The sequence below is a fragment of the Athene cunicularia genome (genome assembly GCF_003259725.1).
Source record: "Athene cunicularia isolate RWA chromosome Z unlocalized genomic scaffold, athCun1 chrZ_part1, whole genome shotgun sequence".
NCBI lineage: Eukaryota > Metazoa > Chordata > Aves > Strigiformes > Strigidae > Athene > Athene cunicularia.
Genome location: NW_020799142.1, coordinates 13,939,293 through 13,951,384, shown reverse-complemented (window position 1 = coordinate 13,951,384; position 12,092 = coordinate 13,939,293). Strand labels below are relative to the sequence as shown.

Genomic DNA, 12,092 nt, shown 5'->3' with positions numbered 1-12,092 from the left:
AAAAGAAAAGAAAAGAAAAGAAAAGAAAAGAAAAGAAAAGAAAAGAAAAGAAAAGAAAAGAAAAGAAAAGAAAAGAAAAGAAAAGAAAAGAAAAGAAAAGAAAAGAAAAGAAAAGAAAAGAAAAGAAAAGAAAAGAAAAGAAAAGAAAAGAAAAGAAAAGAAAAGAAAAGAAAAGAAAAGAAAAGAAAAGAAAAGAAAAGAAAAGAAAAGAAAAGAAAAGAAAAGAAAAGAAAAGAAAAGAAAAGAAAAGAAAAGAAAAGAAAAGAAAAGAAAAGAAAAGAAAAGAAAAGAAAAGAAAAGAAAAGAAAAGAAAAGAAAAGAAAAGAAAAGAAAAGAAAAGAAAAGAAAAGAAAAGAAAAGAAAAGAAAAGAAAAGAAAAGAAAAGAAAAGAAAAGAAAAGAAAAGAAAAGAAAAGAAAAGAAAAGAAAAGAAAAGAAAAGAAAAGAAAAGAAAAGAAAAGAAAAGAAAAGAAAAGAAAAGAAAAGAAAAGAAAAGAAAAGAAAAGAAAAGAAAAGAAAAGAAAAGAAAAGAAAAGAAAAGAAAAGAAAAGAAAAGAAAAGAAAAGAAAAGAAAAGAAAAGAAAAGAAAAGAAAAGAAAAGAAAAGAAAAGAAAAGAAAAGAAAAGAAAAGAAAAGAAAAGAAAAGAAAAGAAAAGAAAAGAAAAGAAAAGAAAAGAAAAGAAAAGAAAAGAAAAGAAAAGAAAAGAAAAGAAAAGAAAAGAAAAGAAAAGAAAAGAAAAGAAAAGAAAAGAAAAGAAAAGAAAAGAAAAGAAAAGAAAAGAAAAGAAAAGAAAAGAAAAGAAAAGAAAAGAAAAGAAAAGAAAAGAAAAGAAAAGAAAAGAAAAGAAAAGAAAAGAAAAGAAAAGAAAAGAAAAGAAAAGAAAAGAAAAGAAAAGAAAAGAAAAGAAAAGAAAAGAAAAGAAAAGAAAAGAAAAGAAAAGAAAAGAAAAGAAAAGAAAAGAAAAGAAAAGAAAAGAAAAGAAAAGAAAAGAAAAGAAAAGAAAAGAAAAGAAAAGAAAAGAAAAGAAAAGAAAAGAAAAGAAAAGAAAAGAAAAGAAAAGAAAAGAAAAGAAAAGAAAAGAAAAGAAAAGAAGAAAAGAAAAGAAAAGAAAGGAAGGTGTTATTGACAGGCTTAACTCTGACATGACTACTGTGGTAGGCTTTTTACTATCTTGTGGATCAGTACTTTTAATGATGTAAGATATTTCACCCTGCTCTGTAATTGTGCCATGCAAGCTCAGAAAACAGAAAAAGCCAAATAAGTAATTGCTTAACAGGAAGATTTGCCAGATTCTGCCTTAATCAAACTTGAGATGAGGATCACAGAGCCTGGCTTGTGCACGCTCAGGTTCCTCATTTTCTCTCAGTCAGCACTTAAAACTAAGGCTGAGTTCACAACTTCGCAACATTTGGACAGATTTCAGCCATTTCCTCTTTACAAGGGGACCAAGGCTATATTTCTCTGCCTCTAGGCTTGTGATCTTTACAACAAATGATCAAGGCGCAGAGATGCGCTGGGTAAACGGAGCAAAGCTGCACCCCTGCAAGCGCAATTGTGTTAGCCGATGGTACTAACATTTACATTCTCTGTGCCCTATTGAATGAAGACTTACACCGTTGAGACACAGCCAAAACAAAACGTGATCGATATTTAAGCATGCTTTGCACCTTCACTATCAAAATCTATTGGGTTTTTTTATGTCTCCTCAAACGCACGGCACGGTTGGGTTCTAAGTGGCTGACTATTTAAAGATCCTTTCCCTCCAGTGAAATGAACGTTTGTGCTTCTTACTGTTTAGAGCCAGCCTGATGCAATGAAGAAAGTGCAAGTCTGGGAGGTAGGGAAATCTCAAGGAGATTGTCCCAGCTTTCTTGCATGGTGGTGGGCAAGTCATTAGCCTAATTAGATTAGTTTGAAATTAGAGTTTCAAAGACACGAGGGATGCGGATTTTAGGAGTTCACGAAGGACTCTTGGGAAAACTGTTTCCAGGGGCATTTTGCACTCATATGTCCCAGGGAAGTCAATCCCAGACACTTTTTTCAGAGAAATTCTAGTGGGGAAAGGCCGTCCTTCTTCAACTGAAATCTCTTAAATCGGCTTTATTTTTTGAATTTAGTTTTTGTTCAGAGACTGAAAGTCATTTCACTCTGAATTAAATTGAGAAGCAATTTAGGCAGCCATGGAGGGAAGGGACAGAGTAGGAGGTGGAAGATGTAGAGGAACGGAAAACTCAACTCTTTTGATGTGATAGTGTCTTTAATCCTACTAAGCATTTAAACAGAAAAATGTGGGTTAAACTCTCAAGAAACTAAATGATGTGCTAATGTCTTTAGATAACCTAAGTGAAGCACCTATGGAAATTCTTTAAGAAAAGCCATAGCCTCATAAAATCCAAGCTGACTTGAGAGTAAATGAAACCTTAACACCGCACAACCTTAAAAAGTCCAATTAAAATATTAATGTTATTCAGTTATGACACAGCTGCAGCAAAGAGGTTCCTCAGTAAGTATGAAAAGAAAAGGCATTAACAACTGGCAGAAGATGCTTTCCTGAGCAGTTTCATTCTACACATTTCAAAAAAAAAAAAAAAAAAAAAAAAAAAAAAAAAAAAAAAAACTCTCAGATTATGACTGTATTATATATTTGCCGAAGTAAAACAGAAATGCTACAGTTTGATTGCAGCATTTTGTTCATGTGTTCGCATATTACATTTGGTTTGAAAAGGATTTGGGTCTTGGGTTTTTTTCACTATTCACCAGGATAAGATGCAGCATTTGTGTTATTCGAGAAATTATATTGCAGTAATGTTTTCAAAATGAATGGGCTTTAGAAGGGAACTAAGGAAATTAACGACTTCAGTTCACTGAAACTGATCCAGTATGTGCAGTTTTCTGTGGGAGAAGTTCCAAACAGGTGGAAGGAAAGATGTGCCAGGAGGCAACCTACCAACTGCAGCCTTCTTGAATTTTCTCATTAGGGATCTTGGAAATAAAGCCAAAAGGAATTAACACTACTTTACACAGTTCAAAACCTTCTGAAGAGCATCTGCAACTTTAAAATACAGAAAACCAAACAAGAATTTAATGAGTAAAGTGACTATATCATTGAAACACATCCCTTTCACACATGCACATGCATTTAACTATGAGATCCACTTCATGATACCTGCTCCCACCTTTTATAAAGCACAAAAAGTTTCACAGTACATTAACAAATTCAAGCTTTGTACTATTAAAAAAAAAAAAAAAAAAAAAAAAGAATGGAGCAAGGACGGACAGAAATGTTTAAGGCCGTTGCTACTGTAGCTGCATAGCTCTCAGCCAAGCTGCTCTAAATCAAAACGAGTCCAAATTTGGCAGTCTGCTTAGCCCTGCTTTGTGGACAAGATGAACCAGCCAGGAATCTAGGTGACTTTCAGTACTAGTAGCAGAACTGTTCCCTGTGTCCTACCTCTAACTATGGCCAGTTTGTGAAGCCCCACACATCCAACCCATATATATGAAGAGGGGGGAAAATGCCTCTTCAATCCTGCAATTAGTCTGCTCAGAATCAAGACACTAAACATTCAGTGCAATAACTAAATTTCCAACTTCTGGATTACCGTTGTGCCACTTCAGTATTTTTTCCCTTTTGGTGCACAGAGGTGGGCTGACTAGTTCTCCATGCAGGCCTGTTCAGCCAGCTCAGAGATGGAGAGCAGTAGCCCACTAGGAGCTGTGTAGCTATGAGGCATTCCAGTAGTTCTGTAAGAATTAGCTCAGGTCTAACAGAGGTAACATCAGCACAGCACTCACCTTCAGGACTGTTAGGTCGTGCAAGGTACTGTGGTATCTTTTAACTGGCTCCTTAACACTCCCCATCCTGCAAACATAGAACAGTTACACCCAAGGTCAGGCCTGTGAAGATCACCCTCTACAACTGCCTGAAAGGAAGCTGCGGAGAGCTGGGTTTGAGCCTCTTTAGCCTAGTAGAAAGTGACAGGACAAGCCTCAAGTTGCACCAGGGAAAGTCCAGACTAGATATTAGGAAGCATTTCTTTACAGAAGGGGTTGTTAGGCATTGGAATGGGCTGCCCAGGGAGGTGGTGGAGTCCCCATCCCTGGAGGTGTTCAAGAGTAGGGTCGATTTAGAGCTCGAGGATATGCTGTAGGTGGGAACTGTGCTAGGCGAATGGTTGGACTAGATGATGTCCAGGGTCCTTTCCAACCTAGATGATTCTGTGATTCTGTGATCTGCTAGCTCTGTTGCCAGTCATGCCAAAGCAGTATTGATGCTCCATGGCTTTAGCAGGTCTTGGAAGCGGTACAGCTGGGTTCATGTGTTGCTAACTCAGCTTCTGGTAGCTCTGCACTGAACCCACAGAGTTTTCTGTTCTCTCTTCATTGCATAGTTAAAGCCAGGTCAATAATCTGGGCTCAATAATCCAGAGGAATAACCTGAAAGATGCAGGAATAACCACCATCTCAGAATGCTGGAGTGCCTGCCTACTGTTATTTCCATTGCCTGAGATATCCCAGCTGCCACCATCATTCTAGACAACGGTAAGATGACAAGTTCCACTGTCCTCATTCTATTCAGCTGCCTTATCACAACTCTCATGTTCCTCATTTTTATTAAAACCAGAAATAAATTTTTTAGATACACAAGTATTTATTTGCTACTTTCTCTGCCAAGAGTTTACAGTAGTAACTAAAATTATAGCAAAACTCAGCATAACCCACAAAAGGTGACAATTCATTCCACCTCACAGTCTTAGAAGTAATAGAAGAGTAGGTAAACATTTTATCCAAAATGAATAAATGTTATGTATACTTGAGCAGCATAAGTGAGGTGAAACTGTTACTAGTGATGCATGCTATCAAAATCGTGGGGCAGCTTTTATGCAAGTCAAGAAGTTTAAGATTAATTTTGAAATATGTTCACTTTAATATTATTCCTCTGTGAAGGAAAGGGACTTTCAAGCATATTCATGCAAACATAAGTTTTCTTAAGTTTATAGAAACTTCTCATAATTTTGACATTCTGGGAAAACGCTAAGCTAGAATTTTTGTGTTGCTCCTTCTGTATGCAGTGCAGTTGTGATGCAGAAAGAGCTAGAAGATTGTCTCTTAACCATTTGTGCATTTTCTTGATACTTAAGCTGCTAAGCACGGATTTGATCCCGGAGAAACTCTGGGAAAATCTACTTAGTCAACTCTAATCATGCTGTGGAGAACAAAACAATGTTCCAGCTATGCTGAGGTTTTTATCAGCACATCTCCTGTGTCTGAGACAAGGGAGAGCAATACACAGAGCTGGTGCATTAGGAGCTGGTCTCTGTGAAGAAGGGTTCTGTAGCTGGCTAAGAATCACCTGTGTGGTGCAATGCAGTCCCAAGAATCTAGAATATGGCTAAATGTTTTCTTAAAAACTATAATCTGGTATTTGTGATTTAATTACAAATACTAGCTCACAAGTAATTTTTTCCTCAAATGAAGTCTGCAAAATAAATCATCTTAATAACAAATCTAAAATTGCTGACAAGCACTGAACAGCTTTTTAGTTAAATCAGACTTTTTTCTTGTAGCCAATTAAGATTATTCCATCTATTTACCTAACATTCACATTCATCTTATAGCAAAACAGACACTGTCTTAAAGCATTTGCTAACAATACATACCAGACTCCAGTAGTATTCTAGACCTTAAGCATTTTTCACAGGTTTTAAACAATATTTGCATGATTATTTAAAAAATGACTGACAATATACTCCAAGCTTTGCAAACATTGTTATTGTTTCACTTGTTAGTTACTTTATTTATGGATACTTTAGTGGACACATTCAAGCTTTTTTTGATTTGTTCTCACACCCCACCCCACCCCCAAAATATGGACTAGCTTCTAGATGAGAAGGTATTTTATACAATGAGCATTAAAAGACTTTCAAATAAATTTTTGCTTAAGGAGATTTATGCTCAAATATTTTTTATTGCAAAGGCCATTTTTGCCCCTTTTATATACACACATTATTTCATTTCAGTGGAGACAAAGTAAGAGACAAATTTCTCAAATAATAGCAAGTTATGAAAAAACATCTCATTTCTCTAACTAAACTTCTACAAGTCTCAGCTTTAAATATCAGGCCAATCTAAATGAGTTTATCAATAACTTCTAAAGTAAAGGTACTTAAATCTTACAATTGGGTTGCAAGTGTAGCTGCTGATGACTTCCTCGGCTCTTACCATGTCAGAGCTTCAATACTACACTAGAGATTAAAGGTAAAATAGCATCATTGTCTCCTTAATCAATAAAGATGGCAGCTAGAGTTTCAAAATTATTGCTTATAAAGATATAAACTCTCCTGTTTTATGCACACAGACTGGAGCCCAACAGTATTGACTGAAGTTCAATCGTTTATTAATCCAAACACGTTTTTTTTAAAAAAAATAGCATTTCCTTATATTAACATGAATATAATAAAATTACTTAAAAATACAATTTGAAGAAGCTAAAGCTCATGCATAGACATTAAATTTTAGGAAGAACTTGTCTTTGCAGACTAACTTTATCCTTTTAAATGAAAACAAAATATATTTTATCTACACAGAGACAATTCACATCTAGTCATAGAGGCCCACACAGATTCTGTGTTTAGAGTGACCTTGACAAGGGCTATAAGGATATTGCCTTTCCTGATCTATTAATCTCCTTTACTTAGGGCATTAGTTGGCACAGTACTAAACAACCATGTCTTCCAAGTAACCTGGGACCTTGTTCATGGAGGAGGGTTGTATTGTTTTCTTGCTGGAAGTAAATGTTCTCTTGAGCAATTACTCAGATGCAACACCCACACCCCCACCCCTTTTTTTTTTTTTTATGAGTTTTCCTAGTACAATCACTGTACCATGCATAAATGCTAGTGCTTAAGACAACTGATATATATGGCCGAGGATATGGTGTAAGGCAGAAACACCCTTTTTAGAAGCATCCCATACTTGATGTCAGTTTATAATGGTTGACTCACTGCTGCTGCTCATTAAAAGCATCCAACTAACTAGCAGGGTTCAGGTTAAATTAATCACTCAGGACTCCTGTGTAACAAACGGAGTTCACAAATCCCCAAAAAACAGATCCACAGAAGTTGTCACATTGAGCATACAGTCTCTTAATCCTTCCAATAGCAAATCCTAAAGAGAAGAGTGTTATTTAACCTCTTCTTATCAAAGTAGTTCAGATACCTAATTCCATCAACAGAGCTCGAAAACTCAGGAAGTCGCTGTCTATTTCCAAATTATTTTAAAAGTCCTGAGTTTCTGTGTTTAAGATGATGGGAAGCACCACTACTACCTCCTCTTGGTTATGTCTGTATGGGGTTAGGCCAGTTTAAAATAAACCTGCTGGACAGAGATCACAGTCTGTGAATGCAGCCAGAGTTTAGATGTGAGCTTGGTGTTGCCAGGAAAAAATCAGTTCACAGCAACAATGTGGGCTCTCTTAAGCTGACAAGGGAAGTCACCAGTGGAAAATAGACCAGTGGAAAAGTCCAGGATAAAGATGAGTAGTGCAGGCCACTGCACCTCACCTCACTTTCAGTCCGTTCACCAGATGATTCTTAAAGGAGGCCAACAGGGGTAAACATATACTGAGGGCAAATAGATATTTTAGCTAACCACAGCTTAGAAGCACATAAAACCACATATAACATATTATATAACCTATGGGTAAGCCAAATAGACCTGGTCTACTACAAAGAAACAAAGCTAACAAGGCCACAGTTTTATGAGATTTGATGAGATCTTAAGCATCACCATAAGAGTATGCAGGTTTTGTTTTATTTCTTGGGTACTGGTGCTGTTCATTGATGACATTAGTTCTTTCCCAATGTTTTTTTCTTCTTTGCTTTCCTATCCCATTGAGCACTTTATAAGATCATAAGTGCTAGGCAAAATTTCTGTACTCTCGGGAGCTTTAGCACATCTGTCACGGACATTCAACATTCCCTTTCTAGCTGCAATGGTCATCTGAACTTCCTATCCACAGTTTCTGTTATCATTCAGTTAGGTTCAAAATAACTAGACATAGGGGTTTTGTTTGTCCTGAGATCACCTAGTTATCAGTTCCTTATTTTTAATCTCATCTGACCAAATGGGATCAGATTTTAAGGCCCTCAAAAGTATCTGAATGGCACATTACAACCATGGAGACTGTAAAGTGTAATTGTATTACAGTGTCCTGCTATAACTTTTAGGAATCTTTATCTACAAGCAAGCTCTATAGGGATCAAAATTTTGCCTGTAGGCACATGCTACAGCAATGAACTTAGTTGCAAAACTAGCCCTTACTACTTTTGTTAGATGCTATCTCCAATTACTTATATCTAAGATCTCAGCATTGTAAACACCAGTATCTTTACCACTATAAAACAAAATCTGAGAACAAGATGTTAAGAAAATTCTAAGAAACCAGACCCTTCCCCTCCATTATCTTTAATAATTTTATATTCATGACTGTTCATATAAAAGAGTCACAATATGTTTTACATCTTCACAGTTCTCCTTTCTAGGAGACATTTTACGTTAGTCATGAAAGGCTAGATAAGCTTTCCTTCATGTGTGCTCTGGTGCAATGCATAACTGAATTTCTGTAAAGAAGCATAGTTATGCCTCTGTGAGGAGCAATTAATTTCCTCCTTTCCATTTGTCCAGAGGGGAGAGTAAACTGTCAGTTGTTACCTGTTTCTGTCCATCTCCTTTAGAAGGAGTATGGCAAAAACCTCTTTCTTCCTCCATGTCTGAATACCTGAGAAGCATTGTCCTTTCCCCCATCTAACAGTGATTATGTGAACCATGAAACAACATAGTTTATTCACTAAATGAACAAAGTTTTTCTTAGATTTTTCTAAAGACAGTTCCATGAAAATTAACATTGCAGCTGTACATGTACATCATGTATCTGTTCATTTTGTATCAGTCCTCTTCTGCATCATATTCCACTTTTAGTAAGAAATCAATATTATGGTACCACACTTGAATTCAATTGCTTTTTGCTTATTCTCCATTTGTGTTTCTACAGGACTTTGGTAAGTAATTATGCTGGCTAAGGCTTTTCAAACAAAAAAGGAAGTAAATTGTTTTCTGCATAAATGCACATATCTGGTTTTGTTTATCTTGATGTCAGAGTAACATTGCCATCACGGGGATAAATGTACTGATTATTACAAGACAATGAGATAGACTAGAGCTGAGCAAGATGGTATTTATGACTCTGTGTCTGCAATATCATTCAAGTGATGTTGCAGACACACAACAAGTAAACCACACAACAGAAGATCACAGGAAGAAAATAACTACCCATTCTATTCCTTACACAGATCAAATCCTGTATGTTCATTTAGGAATTCATATTTTAAACTGACAGCTTCCTCCACTGTGGGGTCTTCTCTATGATCACACAAGTTAGGTGTCAGCTGTCAGGAAGTCAGGTAAGAATGCCAGGAGGCCTGCATGGGTGAACAAGGACTTTCTGGACAAACTCAAACATAAAAAAAGAAGCCTACAGAGAGTGGAAGCAAGGATAGGTAGCCTGGGAGGGATACAGAGAAATTGTCTGGGTAGCCAGGGATCAGGTTAAGAAGGCAAAAGCCCTGACAGAATTAAATCTGGCCAGGAATACCAAGGGCAACAAAAAAAAGATTCTACAGGCATGTTGGCAATAAAAGAAAGACTAGAGAAAATGTGGGCCCTCTCCAGAAGGAAACAGGAGTTTTGGTTATGGAGAAGGCTGAGGTAGTCAACAACTTTTTTGCCTCCATCTTCACCAGCTCCAGCCACACCACTCAAAATGTAGAAGGCAAAGGTGGGAGCTGGGAAAATGAAGAACTGTCCACTGTAGGAGACGATCATGTTTAAGACCATGTCAGAAACCTCATAGTGCACAAGTCCATAGGACCTGATGAGATGCATCTGTGGGTCCTGAGGGAACTGGTGTATGAAGTGGCTAAGCCACTATCCATCACATTTGAGAAGTCCTGGCAGTCCAGTGAAATTCTCTCTGACTGAAAAAGGGGAAACACAACCCCCATTTTTAAAAAGGGAAAAAAGGAAGAGCTGGGGAACTACATACCAGTCAGTCTAACCTCTTTGCTTGTCAAGATCATAGAGTGGACCCTCCTGGAAATGACGCTAAGGCACATGGGTAATAAGGAGGTGATTGGTCACAGTCAACATGGTTTCACTAAGGGCAAATCATGCCTGACAAACCTGGTGCCCTTGTACAACAAGGTTACAGCGATGGTGGATGAGGGAAGAGCAACTGATGTCATCTGTGTGGACTTGTGCCATGTATTTGACACTGTCCTGAATGACATCTTTGTCTCTGAATTGGAGACACATGGATTTGACTGATGGACCACTCAGTGGATAAGGAACTGGCTGGATGATCTCACTCAGATTGTTGTGGTCAGTGGTTCGATATCAAAGTGGAGTAGCAACAAGTGACATTCCTTAGGAGTTGGGTACTTGAACCAGTGCTGTTTAACATCTTTGTTGGTGGAGACATAGACAGTGGGATTGAGTGCATCTGCACTAAGTTTGCCGATGACATCAAGCTGTGCAGTGTGGTCAACATGCTGGAGGGAAGGGATGTGCCATCCAGAGGGACCTGGACAGACTTGATAGGTGGGCCCATGCAAACCTCACAAAGTTCAACAAGGCCAAGTGCAAGGTCCTGCACATGGGTTGAGGCAATCCCAAGCACAAATACAGGCTGGGAGATGAGTGAATTGAGAGCAGCCCTGCAGAGAAGGACTTAGGGGTGTTGGGTGAACAGAAGCTCTACATGAGCTGGTAAGGTGCACTCACAGCCCAGAAAGCCAACCGTATCCTGGGCTGCATCAAGAAAATTGTGGCCAGCATGTTGAGGGAGGTGATTCTCCCCCTCTAGTCTGCTCTCTTGAGACCTCCCACCTGGAGTACTGCATCCAGCTCTGGGGCCTGAAGCATAAGAAGACATGGACCTGCTTCAGCAAGTCCAGAGGAGGCCATGAAGATGATGAGGGGACTGGAGCACCTTCCCTATAAGACACCCTGAGATATTTGGGATTGTTCAGTCTGGAGAAGAGAAGGTTCCAGGGAACCTTACAGTGTTCCAGGGGATCTTACAGTGTCCTTCCAGCACTTAAAGGGGACCTAGAGGAAAGATGGGGAGGGACTCTTTATCAGGGAGTGTAGGGATAGGACAAGGGGTAATGGTTTTAAACTGAAAGAGGGTTGATCTAGATTAGATCTAAGGAAGAAATTCTTTACTGTGAGTGTGGTGAGACACTGGAACATGTTGCCCAGAGAAGCTGTGGCTGCCCCCTCCCTGGCAGTGTCCAAGGCCAGGCTGGACGGGGCTTTGAGCAACCTGGGCTAGTGGAAGGTGTCCCTGCCCATGGCAGGGGTTTGGAATTAGATGATCTTTAAGGTCACTTCCAGCTGAAACCGTTCTATGATTCTATGATTCACAGAGTGCTAGGTAAGTGCATAATGTTCAAAAAGGGAGAGATTCCTGTCCTTCATTTCTGTTACCAGAAATCCTGCCTTTTAAGTCTTGCGGTGTCAGGACACTGTTTCTGGCTTTTCTCTGTACTTCAGTGCATTTTTTTTTCTGTTAATCTATGAAAGGTCAAGTCGATTAGACTGAAATTTCTGAAGTCCAAGCAGCTTTGTCAGGATAACTCAGAGGGAGATTTGGTCTCATCCCTTTTATTCTGAAGTCTAAGTGCAGCCTGCAGCTAGAAGTTCCACTCATTGAGACAAGTCATGCATCTTTATCTGTCAGTGAACAGAAACTGGAGTTTCAGAGGAAGGCATAAACCCTCACTGGGCAATTGTGCACAATATACCTATTGGAGAAATTACTGAAAGGTTTTGCAGTCCCACACAGTTAATGATTAATGTATGTTCAAAACCAAGAGAGAATCTATTCATATCTGTTTACATTCATTTTTACCATAATGTAATTACGGTCATAAAAATGTCAGGTTCAGAAAGAAAACATATTTTGCTCTTGGCCCTTATTTCATATTTGGCAATGAGTTGTATAGTTTAATTATATGTTGTGCAAAGGATTA

The 12,092-nt window shown here is 38.1% G+C and overlaps 1 long non-coding RNA gene across 1 annotated transcript in view; it reads left to right on the top strand.

Annotated features, from left to right (window-relative positions):
* The window catches only part of LOC113489708, an 8,626-nt gene extending 4,463 nt beyond the window's left edge, over positions 1–4,163 (top strand). The window contains exon 3 of the long non-coding RNA XR_003400084.1: positions 4,152–4,163. This is a non-coding gene — a long non-coding RNA (uncharacterized LOC113489708). The remainder of the gene's footprint in view (positions 1–4,151) is intronic.
* Positions 4,164–12,092: the final 7,929 nt, after the last annotated feature.